Source organism: Strigops habroptila, chromosome 6 (assembly GCF_004027225.2).
Source record: "Strigops habroptila isolate Jane chromosome 6, bStrHab1.2.pri, whole genome shotgun sequence".
Taxonomy (NCBI): domain Eukaryota; kingdom Metazoa; phylum Chordata; class Aves; order Psittaciformes; family Psittacidae; genus Strigops; species Strigops habroptila.
Genome location: NC_044282.2, coordinates 57,233,980 through 57,249,813, shown reverse-complemented (window position 1 = coordinate 57,249,813; position 15,834 = coordinate 57,233,980). Strand labels below are relative to the sequence as shown.

At 41.9% G+C, this 15,834-nt stretch overlaps 1 protein-coding gene across 2 annotated transcripts in view; it reads right to left on the bottom strand.

Moving 5' to 3' along the window:
* Positions 1-4,272, bottom strand: part of RCAN2 (regulator of calcineurin 2) — an 82,177-nt gene extending 77,905 nt beyond the window's left edge. For both annotated transcript variants that reach the window (XR_003991883.1, XM_030489859.1), the window contains exon 1: positions 4,243-4,272. The gene's annotated coding sequence lies outside the window, so the exon portion shown is untranslated. The remainder of the gene's footprint in view (positions 1-4,242) is intronic.
* Between the last annotated feature and the right edge of the window lie 11,562 nt (positions 4,273-15,834).

The window sequence follows — 15,834 nt, the reverse complement described above, 5'->3', positions numbered from 1 at the left end:
AAATTATTAATTCCAAATCATGTATAATCCATGAACTGTATTATCATAAAATAAACCCAATTACAAGTCATCTTTTATATAACTATAATACAATCATGTAATCACATTCCCATTTACATTAAAGCTCCTTTCCACAGCTTCTGACAAAATAACCCCCCCCCCCTCCTGTGGTCTCTTTTATATTATTAAAATAGAAAAAACCAAACAGACATCCAAATAAGAGTAAACCATGTTGATCTTACTTTTAAAATGTAATGACTTCAAACTGAGTTGTGTATTTGCTTCTCCCTTCCCAAGTCAGGACATTTTTAAACACTTAAGACACCAGAAGTTGTCATCCAAAATTTCAAAAGAAGTAGCAACACCATAACCAAATAATACAGCAACACTAAGGCATCATCCAGCACCAATACTGATGCGAAATTCATTCACCAAGATCTTAATTGGGACCACAATAGTAAACTCCATAGCAGGATTATTCCCCTTAGAAGATCAAGATATAGACAAACCTGAGCCCAAGTCCATGTAACCCAATGCTGATTGTTTGCCACATCCATTTATCCACTTTAAACATAGTTCACCCACATGCAATCTGTGTTTCTATGTTATTTCTGTATTTGGTGTAGAGTTTTGACCCTAAACTTTCACATCAGAAAAATACTCAGTTATTTCAAGTGTTTCCACCTGTGATCAACAGGTGCAAGTGCTTGAAATTTGTGACAGTTCAAGCCATGAAGCAAACACCCTTCCCGGGGGAACAATTAGGTCATGTCAGTGTGCAACCCTATAGATACTATAACCAAAAGCTCTGTAGACATTCCAGGTGGGAGCTAAGCATTCACTCTGCCACCTCACTATTTTTAGACATGCTACACCTCTAATTAAAATTGAGACCAGCAGAAAATTATATTCACTGGCAAATAGCTTACTGAAAATTGTTATCAAGAAGTATTGCTTTTTCAGTGTAAAACCAAGAAGGCAAAGATGTACATCTTGTTATGGAGTTAGACCCCTACAGAGCAAAGAACTGCAGCTGAAATTTTGCTTAATTAAGACAACTTTGGCACATAAAGCATCTGAACTGACCAATGCCTTACCTAACACCAAGCATGTACAGATTTATCCACTGTTTTTATGGAAACTAATAAGGCATTTCCTTGGTGACCATTTTCTGGTTTTAAGAGGTTTTAAGAAGAGTCCCTGAGGGACATCAAGAAACAGGCACAAATCTTTTGAAATTGCTAGGAAACTTTACTTTTTTTTATTAAACACTGCTTGCCATGACAAACAACATGACTAAAAATAGAATAAAGCAAACAAAATGTTACAAATAGAAGCTTTAAATATAATCACTATAAACTAAAAGTATTATTGAGTCTCAAGTGCAAACCTGGAAACCATCATCTACAGGAATTAAGAAAATTTTGGGGAAAAAAAGCAAGAAAAGTTGCAGTTGTTTTTCTAGAAGGGTCCAGAAAAGGTGTAGGGATTCTACAACTGGTTCCTACTGAAAAAACAAAACCAAACAGCAAGTTTTACCATAATTTGAAGGGGGGTAGGAATCAAACCCACTGGGTGAGGTCAGTCTTCACTTTAAATATTCACTGAATTAGTGACAGCAGAGTCACCAATTCCTGTCATGTTAGCCTAAGGATGCAGCAACTGCTGAAGCAAGTGGACTCACAGTGAAGACTTTGGCAGAAGGCACAAATATATCAGGGTAGTTCAGATAATAGCAGCCTATCAAAATTTCATTCCATTCTGCAAAATTAACAAGGGAGATCAGTATTATTTTTACATGGTGGTAATTCTTCACTGTGGAAAGCTCCCATGTACTTAAATTGAGACATTTTACTTAGAGCAGAACAGGGCCTCATGTGACGGGATTAATGAGCTGTTGCAGTCTCAAAAGCAATACAGACTATAGTCACACCTTCCCTCAACCTGCACCTTTGCATCTCCCACCTGGACACTGACTATTCCCCTTAGAGCAATAAAAATTACTGGTATAGTGGAGCCCACTCGCATTTTTAACTCCAATTTGCTTAGCACGACACAAAAATAATCTCAATCTTCCTTATTCCTCTCACAGAAGTGGCACATACGAGGAAGAGGATTTTATTATTATTTTTTCAAACACTAACCGGTGCAAATCCCAAACGTTCTAATCCTTTCCATTGACATTCTAGTCATATTAAATTTAGCTGAGACTTTGTAACTATTTTTGGAAGCTTTTAGCATCCAAAGGGACTATTCAGTTTTATTCATCTAAAGCAGGGCTGGCCAGCTCAAGCAGTTCAAGACCTGCCTATTGCTGTGCCTCCCATGCCAAGGATGTATCCTATGACTAGTAAAGGAACTCCACTGGCCTTGGCTTGCCAAGTAATCTGTACCTCCAGCCCTGGAGAAAACAAGCCAGCAGACACTGGTGCTCAACCCTACTAAGCCAAGACTCCAGCACCATTCCACAATAGGAAGATGATACTTTGAGCAACCAATGCCAGGCATGAAGATTTTACGTGCTGTTCTTACGGTCAAGAAGCTGAGCCATGATGAATTGACCACTATAGTTACCACGGTAACATTAAGGCATTCAAAGAACAAAAATCCCCAAACCAAAGAAACCAGAACAAGCTTTTGGATTACCTTCACTTGGCCTCTATGCTACTCTATTTAAAGCGAGCCAGTTTTATAAGGGACACACAGCAATACAACATTGCTGGCCTGCAGCCAGACCTGTCACCTCACACAAAGGTCAGTGGAACACATTTAATAGCCCTCTAGCTTGTAATGTGAAATTCATAACTACACTCCAATTCCTACTAAGACCCACTTCCCCTTTTCCTGCTGGGAGGACAGAAAAAGGAAGAAACCCTGTATGTCAGTACTACATGCAACAGGAGCTGTTCACAGTGTTTAACTCCTAGAAGATACTGAACACTGACGACTTGGAATAAAATGTCATTGTTTCCTTGAAAAGGATTTTCTGCTGGTACACACATGTAATTTATAACTTAAAAAAAAACCCACTAAGGACACCAATGCAATGACAAGTATTTTCAAGACAAACTATGACAAACCAAGCCACTGAATCCGAGTAAACATTATAATATTTGGAAGAAGGCAGAGAAACTACATCACACAGCTGGCAACTTTTTCTCAGAAATTTAGAGAACAGGACAAGAAAAGTAACACTTACTAGCTAACAAATTTAGTAATCTCCATAAAATAGCCTTCTGACTTTTTTACTGTTATGTGTTTGTAGTTTTTCTGATTTATACTCTCACAGTATTCAGACTTCCATCTGTTCAGGAATGATGTGCAACCATATAATTTAGTTTTACTGCAAGAATAAAGGCAGCAGAGTTTTACAGTAATTATGTATTTCCATAGAAGAAGAGCTTTCCTTTTCCACAGAGTAACCATTCTAAATAGGTAAACAACACCGAGCAAACAGATTTGTAAGTGCAGAACTTGAAAGCTTAACACAGCAGCTCACGTAAAGCATAACCCCTGATTAAACTACAATTCTCACTTCTATGATTTCTCTCAGCTGTATAAACCTATCATGCATTTTCCTTTCAGGAAACTAGATTAAACTCCAAACTCAAGCAGTAAAGGGACAAAATACTTTAAAGGGATAGAAAAGAATCTAGGAGAGGTGTGTAAAAAAACAAGCCACCAACTTCGCAGAGCTACCTGTCGTATAAGCATCAAACATAACCGGTGTGGGATGCTGGACAACTTTAAAGCAGCCCAAGAAGATTCTTCCTCGGGGATAGGGGCTTCGCTGCATGCACCCCAGCCTTAAGGTGTACAAACAGCTGGGACAGGTCCGCACCGCTGCGAGCACCCACCTGCCCCGAGCCGGCACCCAGCGCTTCCCGCACAGCCGCGACCCCCTTCGCGCCTGTCCCCCACGGGGGGTGCTCCCGCACCTCGCCAGGCTGCTCCGTACTCGCACCGGCCGGACACCCCTCCTCAGCGCACGGCTCCCCCCCGCCCATCCCAGTCGCCCGCGGGGAAGCCCGGAGCTCGCCCCGCAGCCCCCCGCACCCGAAAGGCCGCCGGTGAAGGGAGCCCCGGGGTAAGCGCGGGTCCCGGGGAGGGGGCAGGACGGCGGGCGCCGCAGGGAGAGCCGGCGGGGCGGTTACATAACTCCACCACGGCGGGCGCACAGCGCCAGGTCGGCGGGGCAGGGCAGCAACCGGAGCCCCCGCGCGGCAGCGGCCCTGCCCTTACCTGCTGCGGCTCGCTCGTCCTGCGCCTCCCCGCCCGTCTCCCCTCAGCCCCGAGGACCGGACCAGACCGCGCCGCCGGCTCCTCAGCGCGCGCCGCGCACCCCTCGCTACCCGCGCCGCTAAGGCAAAGGTGGAGGACGAGGCGGGAGGAGTAAGGGGACGCCACAAACCAATCAATAAACCCCTCAGCCCAAACGGGCAGAGGGGAACCACCAATAAGAATGCGAGGAGCAGACTGGCTCCGCCTCCTCCATCCCCTGGCCACGCCCCTCACCTCCCACCGCTTCGCACCGGGTCTCGGTTGCCGATGGCTGTGGGAGGCGGTGGCGTTCCCCGCTCCGTGAGGGGACAGGGGAGCCCGGGTGGGGGCTTCACGGCGGCCCCAGCACACAGCGAGTGGCGGGAACCCGGCAGCGGCTTGTGTCCTGTTAGCAGTGCGTGGCAAAGCTTCCTTCCCTCAGGGTGTCGGTCCCCCTGCCCTGAGGTGATGAGAGGTGAGGTGAGGTGCAGTGGGGAGATGTGGAATGGGTGTGAGAAGGGTGGGATAGGTTTAGATGAGATATTAGGCAGAAGTTCTTCCGTGTGAGGGTGCTGAGGCGCTGGCACAGGTTGCCCAGAGACGCTGTGGCTGCCCCATCCCTGGCAGTGTTCGAGGCCAGGCTGGACAGGGCTTGGAGCAACCTCGTCTAGCGGAAGGTTGACCCATGGCAGGGGGTTGGAACTGGATGAGTCCTTGAAGGTCCCTTCCAACCCAAACCACTCCATGATAGAGCAAAGTTAGGTGGGATGGGGCAGGGAGATGTGGGGTGCAGCAAGGGAGGGACATGTGGGATGGGACAGAACGGGATGGGGAGAGGTATGGTGGGTTACAGAAAGAAGAGGTGGGATGGATGCTCACACAATGTCAGCGCACCTCGACATGGTGACAAACCTCCGAATGTCCTGTGGTGATTTTACAGGTGCCTAATTGCCTTTGAGGGATGGAGCTCACAAGCACCATTCCCACCTCTGACCACCAACAAGGAAACTAGCCCTAGAAGTGAGCTCCATCTGGAATGGGTCCAGTTGTTCATGTCTTGTTCAGGTTAAGGTAAATAAGGTGTACCTCTCCCTTACAGATGAAGCCAGAATGTGCATTTGTAGGACTCGCAAGGAACATCACAGTTACAGTGGAAAAAGGCTCATCACGCTTATGATTTTAAAAAGAAGAGAAAGCATTCAGATGCCCTCAAGGCATGCTTTATTAAAGGAAGGACTATTTTCTCTTCTAGCTGTGTGTTCCAGACTACTAAGCATCAGAGGCTAATGCTGATTTTCTGCAGTCTTCACTTCGGAGTAAAAGAGAGGGATTTAATCAATAGGGTGATACAGAAATCTAAATAGGTTTTTGTAAAGATAGCTTTGAAAATCTATACAATATAATGGAGAACTAGAAGATTCCCATATAATTATTAAATACCCTATAAAAGATCCATGCAAGGAATAATTCTCCGTTAGTTAAAAATATATAAAAAGAGGTATGCCATTTATAGCAGCATTTTCCAATAATAGCACAAAATAACTGTTGTAATGAATGAGATCAATAGTGTATCCCACCTGATCTCTGCATATACATAAGAGCAATGCATTGTAGGTTGTTGTATTTGCAACAGAAGAATTTCTTCCTGGTCTCATTAACTCAGGACTGACTTATACCTTGACGCATAACTAGTTTAGACACCTTCCAGGCTTTCTTCTTTGGTTCTGCTTTTATTTTTTAATACATAATAGGTAACTGATAGTAGTAGTTATTATTTCTTGTTTTATCCTTGTGCCTAAAATGTGAATCCCTGACCATGATGTTATTGCTTTAGGCACTGTGCAGAAGATAAAGCAAGCTATAGAACCAAAGATGTCACAATACAAACTAATCAGCTTTTAAATCAAACGATATGCGTATCGTTTTGGGTTTTGTTTTAGGAATTAAAGCTGGTAGGATATCTTCCTTTGTCTCCATTTACATGTGTTCCTTTTGCATAATGTCTTATTTTAATATTCTGAGTAGGAAGAGCATCCACTGTGCTTTTACTGTCCCACATTCTGTTCTACAATTTCCTTGTGTCTTCTTATCCCCCTACCTCTTAACTGTGTCTTGTTTACAGTAGCCAGTCTCACGTTTTATTCTTTTTCATATTTTCATATTGGGAAGAATATTTTCATTGTGATGATATTGCCCTACTGTATGCTTTCCTTGTAGTAAAATGGGAATCTCTACAGTTATGGAAACAAGCTAATCCATGTACACGAAAAATCAGCAATGCCTAACTCAGTACTTTGGCTTTTATATGCATCCAGACATTATTGCTAAGATGAAGGGGGAAAAAAACAAATTCCACCACCTGCAGTAAAAATTCCCTTCAGATTAGATAATAATGAGAACGGCAACAATTGCAGGGGCTTTAATATCCTCTGTTGCAAGCATTAAAGATTACTATTGGGAAAGGTCACAAAATAATACATTATTTAGACATGGAAAAGTGGCATTGCAAAAATAAGAGAGTAAGAGCATCTAAGAGACTGTCCTCTTTGGAGTCGCACCATTTACTCTCTTAGGCCCCAGTGCTATTCAGGCCATGCAGCCCGAGTGGGCACCCTGTGCTTCCTAAATGCTGTGGGCATCGTCCCACGACCCAAGTGGTTGTAGAGTGCCAAAATCTGTAGGAAGCTGAAATTCTGGAAAGAATACCACAGGAGGTGATAAAACAGCTGCTACTTGCAAGATTTGCAAGCAGTGCCGTAGTCCTGCTCCCACAGAACTGAGTAGGAGTTTTGTTACTGATACCTCAGAGCACAGGCTTAGCCCATCTCATCCAAACCCTGAGCTGCTCATTATCTTCACTCTGCACCTGCTTCTTATCTCCAGATTGAATCTGTAAGCAAAAGTGGCCTCTCAAATGTGCTGAAGTAACCACGGTGAATTTCAACACAACTGAAGTACTGCAAACAAAATATTTTGCCCCTCTGTGTTATGCTGATTTCTCATCATCAAAATACAAACACTGACTCAGTCCTGCAGCCTTTGCAGGAGCTTTGGTGACAAGAGCTTTCTCTTTTCAGCAGAAAGGAGTAAGTAATATCTCAAAATCTGTAGATTCTCACGAAGTGAATGCTGCTGCTTTTGTATTTGTGCTCACTGGGATAATCCCAAATTCTTTGGCCAGATATGGATGATGATTTCTTGCAAATGTCTGAATCTGGAGATTAGAGTAGATAAAGCAAGTAAAATTAGTGTTGACTTTATCAGCATTAGCATACCCTCGATTGTTTCAGTTACTTTTTTAGAATATAACAGTACTGTTGGATCCCTCTACTCTGTATCTTATCTCCAGCAGCCAAGACTAGATGCTTAGTAAAACAGTGTAAAAAAAAAGACAATGTATTCTTCTCCTATTTACCTGATAATTTTCCAGCAACTAGTGAGGTAGGGAAGTCTGGAATTCAGGGTTGTACCTAAGCTACTAAGCTTAGTAGCTAATAGTGGTCCTGTTCTCTAGGAGTTTAAGTCTTTTTGAGCCTGTTTGTGGTTTTGCTTTCCTCAGTGTGCTTTGATAATTCTTCATTGTGTAAGAACATTTTCAAGTCTTCACAATTGTTTTATTAAGGGGTTTTTTTGTTGTAGAGGCAGTAAATGAAATTTCTCTTTTTGACCTTCTCGCTATCATTATTTTCCAGACTTCAACTGGATTTCCCTTCAGCTATTCCTCTTTCAAGCTGATGCATTTTTCTCTATTTCCAGTGTGAAACTTTATCACTATCCTCTCTATCCTTTCTGATTTTACTAGAAAACACTACTTTCTTTAAAACTTTTGATTCTACTAAAATGACTATTGAATTTTGGTGGATCTGGAATAGGCAAGAGCTGTGTGGCTGAGGGACTCAGAAGAACTCTGAGCATATGAGTCTGATGACTTTGGGGGTCCCCTTGTCACCTAAGAGTGGAGCTACTAATTCTGAGCGTTCCATTCCCCTTTTTGACCACTTTTACTAGCCCCACACAGACATTTTTAGCGAGCTTTCCACTTCAACCTCCAGATCTCCTGCAGCAAAGTGATAGCTTGAACCAGTGTCTATGTGTGCAGAGCTAGGGTTATTTTTTCCCATGTACATTACTTTGCACTTATCACCGCTGAATTTCATCTGCTATTTTATCACCCAGTCACTCAGTACAGTGAGACAGCATTGCCTCGACACCTCTTCAGTTCTATCCTGTATGCATATAGCAACTGCAAAGCAGCTTAGATACAACGTATTGCAGATGTTTAAGTAAAAATGCGCAAAGCAAAGGCTGCCTCTTCTCACCCCTCCCCCCCTTTTTTTTTCCTTTTTCATTTCTCTACAGAGCATTTTACAGTTTTGGGTACAATAATAATAATTGCACAAATGCAAAAATGCTGCAGATAGGAATTGCTTGCTGTAAAATTGCACTGCCTGTAATGCCCTTGCACATGATACTCCATGAGCAGGTTTATACTGTAGCAGGGCTGTTTCCTTCTTTGGGGGTTTGGAGATGCAGAGGAGCACAGGCTTTAGCTCTGCACAGAGATGCTGGTTCTCTCTGAATCTGGTATGTGGGGGTCAGGCAAGTGGGGAGAACCTGTGATACCACTCTGGGAACCCCCGAGCACCCAGCTTTGCAATGCGAAGCCCCTGCACTTGACTCTGTTGCTCCCTAAACCCTTTCTCTGGTATAACCCTGTTGTTCCCGAGCCTCTTCAGGGTCAGACAGGAGGCTCATGTCTTTTAAGCCAATGAGAAGAGGAACAAAGAGTCTTCACATTTTCCATCCACTACTGAGAGTGAGAATTGCCTGCAAAGAAAGTCTTTTTGACTTGACATCACAAAAATTTCATATCTAATATAAAGTGTCACAAAATAGAGCTTTATTATCTTACAGCTAACCTTCAGTTTTGAAGACAACAAAAATGCCACGTCCCAATTTCTGATTAAGGAATATTTTTAACAGAGATTTTTTTTAGCCTAGATGCATGATAGATTGAGGGGGGAAAATGGGTTTCATTGACTTTTAAAACAACCTCTATTTCAAGAAAGAAATTAAAAAAAAACAAAAGCCTTTTGTTCTGTAACAGATAACATCCTTAAGCACAAGTACAGTTCTCTCAAATCTGAAACGTCATGGCCAGATTTATATTCTCCCATTTGAATGAGGATGCTGGAAGATGCGGAGATTTTAATTTTGTTGAAATACACAAGGTATTTAAGATTACTGTTTTCACTTATGGGCTGCCTGTTTTTTCTCAGTTATCATTATCCCTACACAAAATGAAGGCAGTGTTGCATGCATCTCTGTGTACATACCTGCTCCCAAAGCTGCGAGCATCTCATGTTGGGGAGAAGAGGGATGACAAACTGCAGAGGTGGGATGTTAAGGAAACTGATTTCCTTGTTTCTTTAGAAGATTATTTTTTCCGCTTGATGTCTTTCTTTCCTCTTGATGTCCTTTGAGATTCTGCAGATCTTCTCTCTGCAGAGTCTCAAACTGTTGTAACTGCTTCACTAAGGTCAAGGCCTGTGCAAGCTACTATGCAAATTCAAAAGCAGTCTCGGACATATAGTCACAATTCAACAGCGTGACTGCTAATGTTAGCTCAGATTCCTCAAGAATGAACTGTGGTTTGTTGCCACATGTTAACAGGTAGAAGCACTTGGTTTCTAGGATCCACCTAATCAAAATACAGGAAGCTAAAACATCTGACTTGTCAAAATGATCATAAGGTTATAGAGGGAATGACAAAGATGCCAGACAAGTAAAATCCAGGAAATGAGCACAGTTTAACCAGAACATAAGTTCAGCCTCTGAACATACTGTGTCACCTTTCTGATGCACTGATTTCTTCATTTTTTTAGACTGAAATTCTCCAGGCAGGAAACGTGTATTTGAGGAATTGCTGAGCATCATGATGGTATTTAGCAAGTAATTCTTACCACCTCTCTTGCTATTTCTTAGATTTGTGATGAGAATTATTAGAAGTGACTTGCTCATTGTGACCCAAATGGAAATAAAAAAAAATGCAACGAGCCATAGCTACGTGACCTCAAGCCAAACGCTTCAAACTCATGGACCTAAATATAGACGCCTAAATAAATGGCCTGGTTTTCAGAAGCACTGTGCAACTCTGAGAGTTGTAGGTGCTCTGGAAAATCAAGATGCTTATGTAGGCATCTAAATACAGACTGAGCTGCTGAATTTGTTATTTAATATGCTTCAGAATGTAAAAAAACTAAGAAAAAAAAGGTACTACAAATACTATTTTTAGATGTGCTATTTAGGAAGCCACAGAGTGTAATTAACTGTGAGAAACAATTTACTCCTATAAAGTTAATAGTATGGAAATTATTGTTTATTAATTGTTGAGAAGCAGAATTTAGGAGCCTTAGTTCTGGAGCAGAGCTAGACAGTTTTGATTGAGAAGTCCATTGTACTACATCCTTGCCTTTTAGTAATCTTTATCCATAATTATAGAGATTGACACAGCAATGCTTTTAAAAATGTCAGATTGAGAAGTTTTGTTTATATAGAGAGAACTTAAAAATCATTTATATGTTTCATCCTCTTAAAGTGTGATCCATCCATGGTCTTAAGGGTTTTTGTGTTTTTCTTTCCTTCCTGAGATCCTCATTCCATTATTTTGACACTTTTAGGTGACTGTTGAAGGCATGACTGGAATATCATCGGAAGCAGAGGACCTGATATAGTTGAAGATGTCCCTACTCATTGCATGGGGCTGGACTAGACGACCTTTGACAATCTCTTCCAACCCAAACAATTCTATGATTCTATGATTGTGCATGATGAGTTACTGGTCAGCACATGACATCATATGCACATTCAGTTAATAGAAAAAAAGCAGCTCAAGTAGGTAAGTAACAACTGAGACTGTATTTTTGTGCCTGAGTTATGCCTAGAAGTAAAAACTTACACACACAGCCTTTTTCAGCACTTCTACTATGACATGTTTTGTTTAGACACATTATGTTTAGACACATTCTATTACATATATATAATATATATACTATATATTAGTATGCTTATATATAGTGTTATTTTTATATGTTATGGCACTGATCTTCTAGTACATCAGTGATTGACAGTTGGCCCCTAGATGGTGCCGGTGCCTACAAACTGCCAGCCCTTGCGCAAGGTGGACACTGGAGATGGTAAAATGGAAATGGTCTTTGTGACACAGATATTCTTGGTCAGTCATAGCTTCCACGACACTGAGTCATTGTGGCAGAACAACCTCTGAAGAGCGTCCTTCTTCCACATCAGCCAGAGGGAAGTCTCTACCCCTTCCTCCCGCTTTCTCAGCAGTGTGACAGAGCTCCAAAAGAGATAGCTAGTCCATCCAGGCATTATGTCCTGACTAAGCATCGATCTGCCAATCATACTCTTCCAACACTGCACTCCAACTTTAAGCTTTCCAGATACTGGGCAGCCTGGATATCTGAAGATCCTGACAGAGAGAGTGCACTGGGTTTACAGCTGAGCTGGGAAGGGGGAAAAGGGCATTAGTGAAGTTCACAGAGAGGATAGGAACCGTAAAGGGAAGTTAAAAAGGAAAGGAGAGAAGAAATGGGACCTCTGGTCTAGATTCTGCTCTTGGGCTGCTCCAGTGCCACCTCTGGAGGAAGCCTGCTGTGCTGTGAGTTCATTATGTAAATCTGTTTGCAGAAAGTGCTCGTGCTAGAGATGTCCTGTTCAGACAACCAGCCCGTCAGGACATGCAGTGGCACAGCACCAGGTTGTGAGGTGCTCAGTGCAGAAGGACAGACAGCCCCAGCTCCCATCTTTTGCCCAGCCTCCATCTTTGACCCCTGTACAAAGATGCCAACACTGGCACATCTCCATGCGGAGGGATAAATGTATCTTGTCATGTGCAGATCAGTGCTGGCAGGTGTGGTAGCTCAGGATGCTTTAGTGATTGCAACTTTTGCTATGTTCTGTCACTTGGATTTTTCCTGGCTTGTGGGTATGTCGAGAACTCATTACCCAGTTTGTTCCTACAGATCCATGTGCCTACATGTGCAAACCATTCATGTCCAAACAACCTCTGATGCACACTGCAAGTCCAGAGTCTGTAAGAAAAATTTAGCAAAGCTGAATATGTTGATGAATATCCAAAGGACAGAATATAACCATCTCCTGCTGATGCAGGTCTTTTTGTTATTTTAAGAAACAACCAGATCATTGTGATGAGACTGGCTTTTAACAAAGTGGTGCTTGATTTCAGTTCATGGTAAGCAAAGACCAGTTGCCAGGTTTTCAGATGGTAAAACATTCTTTGGTTTACTTTTTCAGAAAAATGAAATTCAAACCTCAGGTTTAATGCCTGAAAACACCCCTGTAATCATCCTGTTTTATCTGTGTCTTATTCCAGTTGTATAAACAAGCTTAATATAGTAGATGATAATACTATGATTTGGGCAGTACCTTGAGCTTGAATTACTTAAGGAGTAGAACTCTTTAAGTATCTTGCACTGCTCATCTATTAATTTTTAACCTGGGAATCACACTCAGGCAGCCACATCACGGTACTGGAAAGCACTTGATTTTCCTTTGGTATCAAGCAAACAAAAGAACACACTTAATGCTTTTCTGAGCAATAATGGTTTTCAGAATAAAGGCCAGATAAAAGGCCAATGCCTTGAAATTGCCTCTGGATCTGTGTCAGTAGTAACAAAGACCAACACTATGAATCCGCTGAAACTTTTGTGTTTAATCTGGAAGAGTCAAGTCTAGCTATGATTGAGACCTTTGACATGAGAAAGAATGACAGAACTCTGTCTTCAGCCTGGAGCACACTTTATCAATGCAAGACTTCACAGCTAGAGGAGTCTGGAAATTCCATTTCCTGATCTGCATTTTCAGAATGAGGTAAAAACCTCACTTCAGGTGGAAATCCACTTGTTTTCTCTTCAGTCCACTGCAGAAAGGTACAGTAAGCTCCAAATGCCCATCCATACTGAACTTTGGTAGGCTCAGCTGGTGCTCAAGTCACTTCTGAGCCGGAATTCCCTTCCTTAAGCTAACCAGATCAACTCCAAGGCTTTCCAGGCTTAGCAACATTTTCATCAACTTTCTGATGCAGCTCTGATGTCTCTCAAATTTTATCAGCAGCCTTTTGGAGTCACAGCCAGGGCAGTTACAGTGCTATCAGTGTGAGATGTAGTATCTCCTGTCCAGCATGGAAGTTCTCGTTTTCACATCCAAAATCCATGTTATCCCCTTCAGGCACAGTATCCCACTGGAGCTTGGGCCTGGTTGTTTGCTCATTTGCCGTGACTCCTTCCTCACTTGTCCTTTTCAAAGCTGCAAAGATTTAACAGCAATAATTGCACTGTACCTGGATATTAAGCTCTTTTGATGCTTCATGCTCCAGTGCTCTGCTTGGTAGTCCTTGGGACCAAGTAGTACTTGGGAAAGCTGAGGTATCAAGTTTCTAATGCAGTAAAAGCAGTACATGAGTGAAAAAGCCTGGTACACCTTTGGAAACCTAGAGCATAGATGTAGTTCCTATCTCACAGGTAGCTGCTAGCAACCCTCTAGGTAATGCTCCTCCGGAGTGGTTGCTTTATGAAAAGACATTGTATTTTTACTCAATAAGAAACTTGTCCATAGTCTTTAAATTCCACGCTTTGCACAGACTTCTGAAGAGTCTGGGGTACAGCATCTTAAAAAGTGTGAACTAAGAGATTTAAAATATTTCTTCTGAATATTTTGACCGTAACTCTACAATGTCATTTACCAGTAACACAAATATGACAGTTCCAATTCAGGACAGCACATAGTTTACCCAAAGTCTTACAGACATCCCTTACCATCAATAAGCAGGCTTGAGTGCTCCGATGAGTATGAGCAATACTTACAGCTTTTAATCCATATGGACTTTGCAGCAGTGGGCAATTATCATTATTACCCCAATGTCTAGATGAGGAAATTGAGTCACTGAGGGATGAAGTGATTCACCCAAAAAGCACCGTGAGTCAATAGGAGAGCTGGGAATAGAGTGCAGAATTCCCTGCGTTATCCATTGGAGTCCTCAGATAATATCATTTTATAAATGCTCTATCTTTGTAAAGACTTCAGTGCTATAATTATCTTCCCAGGACTCTCATGGAAACAAGATATTTATAACTCCATTAAGCCTTTCCTAGTAATTTTATGATCAAAGTGAAAAAAATAAGTAACGCTGTGCCAATCAGTCACATGTCCAGTGTCATTCTGAATGGCTGCACCATGAAAGCTTCTCCTTGGTTGTCTCAATTAAACACTTGCTATCTTTTGAATGCTCTTCTTGTGTCTAATTCCCCTTCCACTGCATACTGGTGGAGAGGAAATATTTTATGCCATGTGATGAGCCACACATTTAGAATGTACCAAATAACTGGGAAAGATGGTTGCTGCCAGTAAAGCCTACTGGTTTATGCTATAAATGTGACTTTAATGTTTGCCGTTAAACCTAAGATGAGCAAAGCGACCTCAGTATTTCCACTTACCCCTGTGTATCTTCAAAATTACAACACAGATGCCAAGACTAACCAGTAACAGCAGGTTAGTGGCTGAGGCATTTGGACCCTGGTTCAGCAAAGCACTTCAGCTTGTGTTTAAACTGAAATCCAGTCTCATTCTGCAAATCCATTGGAAGTGTTTGCTTAAAGCCAAACACATGCTTAAGTTAAGTTTTGCTTGGCACAGCCTTAGGCACAGCAGAGAGCTAGGGCCTTAGAATTAATTTCTTTTTGAAAGGAAGTCATTATTTTTAGCTCAACTCTCACTGGCTACTGCTGTATGTGTTAGTCCCCAGATATCTATTTTCAGGAGGTATACGTGCTAAGCCTAAACTTCTGGTTTCTGTGACAATCAGTGGCGCGGAAATGATATCGAATACTGTTGCTAGTGTAAAGAAAGAGAGCACTCGAAATACTTGACTGCTAAGTACAGATGAGAGAGGCCTTCAGTGAGGCTCATTAGAGGGGAGACATAGAAGAAGTTGTGATTATTCTGGGAGGTGGCTGCTGATACAAGGGGTGCTGACTGGAGAGGATTCACTCGCAGTACGCCAACAATTTTAACTCAAAATGTTTTGATGGGTTTTCTATCAAATATTATATTTCCACAGTAAATTTATGATTTCAGGGAAGATGTTTATGTTTTCCTCAAAGATATCAAAAAAGGTTTGGCTGCAATGTGATAGTCTGTGTTGTTTGTTTGAGGTTTTTTCCTGAAACTCTTCTTTATTATATAATAAAATCCAAAAATTATTAAAGGAAATTTGATTTAAAAGAGTTTTATAGCTCACATCTCCTAACTTCACATTTCCTCTTTCTTGTTAAGCAGACTCCTACCATTTGTTTCCCTGGCTTAGACATGGGAGTTACTTATCCCAACATAAATGACTACAGTCCTGGCCAGTTCAGCCGTGGGTTTTGCTCAGGTAGGTCTGGTCTATGGCATGTCTGGAGGAGGAACAATTGCATTTTCTAAGATGTTTTTTTGAGGGATGCCCTGCTGCATTCCCTTTAACATCCATACTTC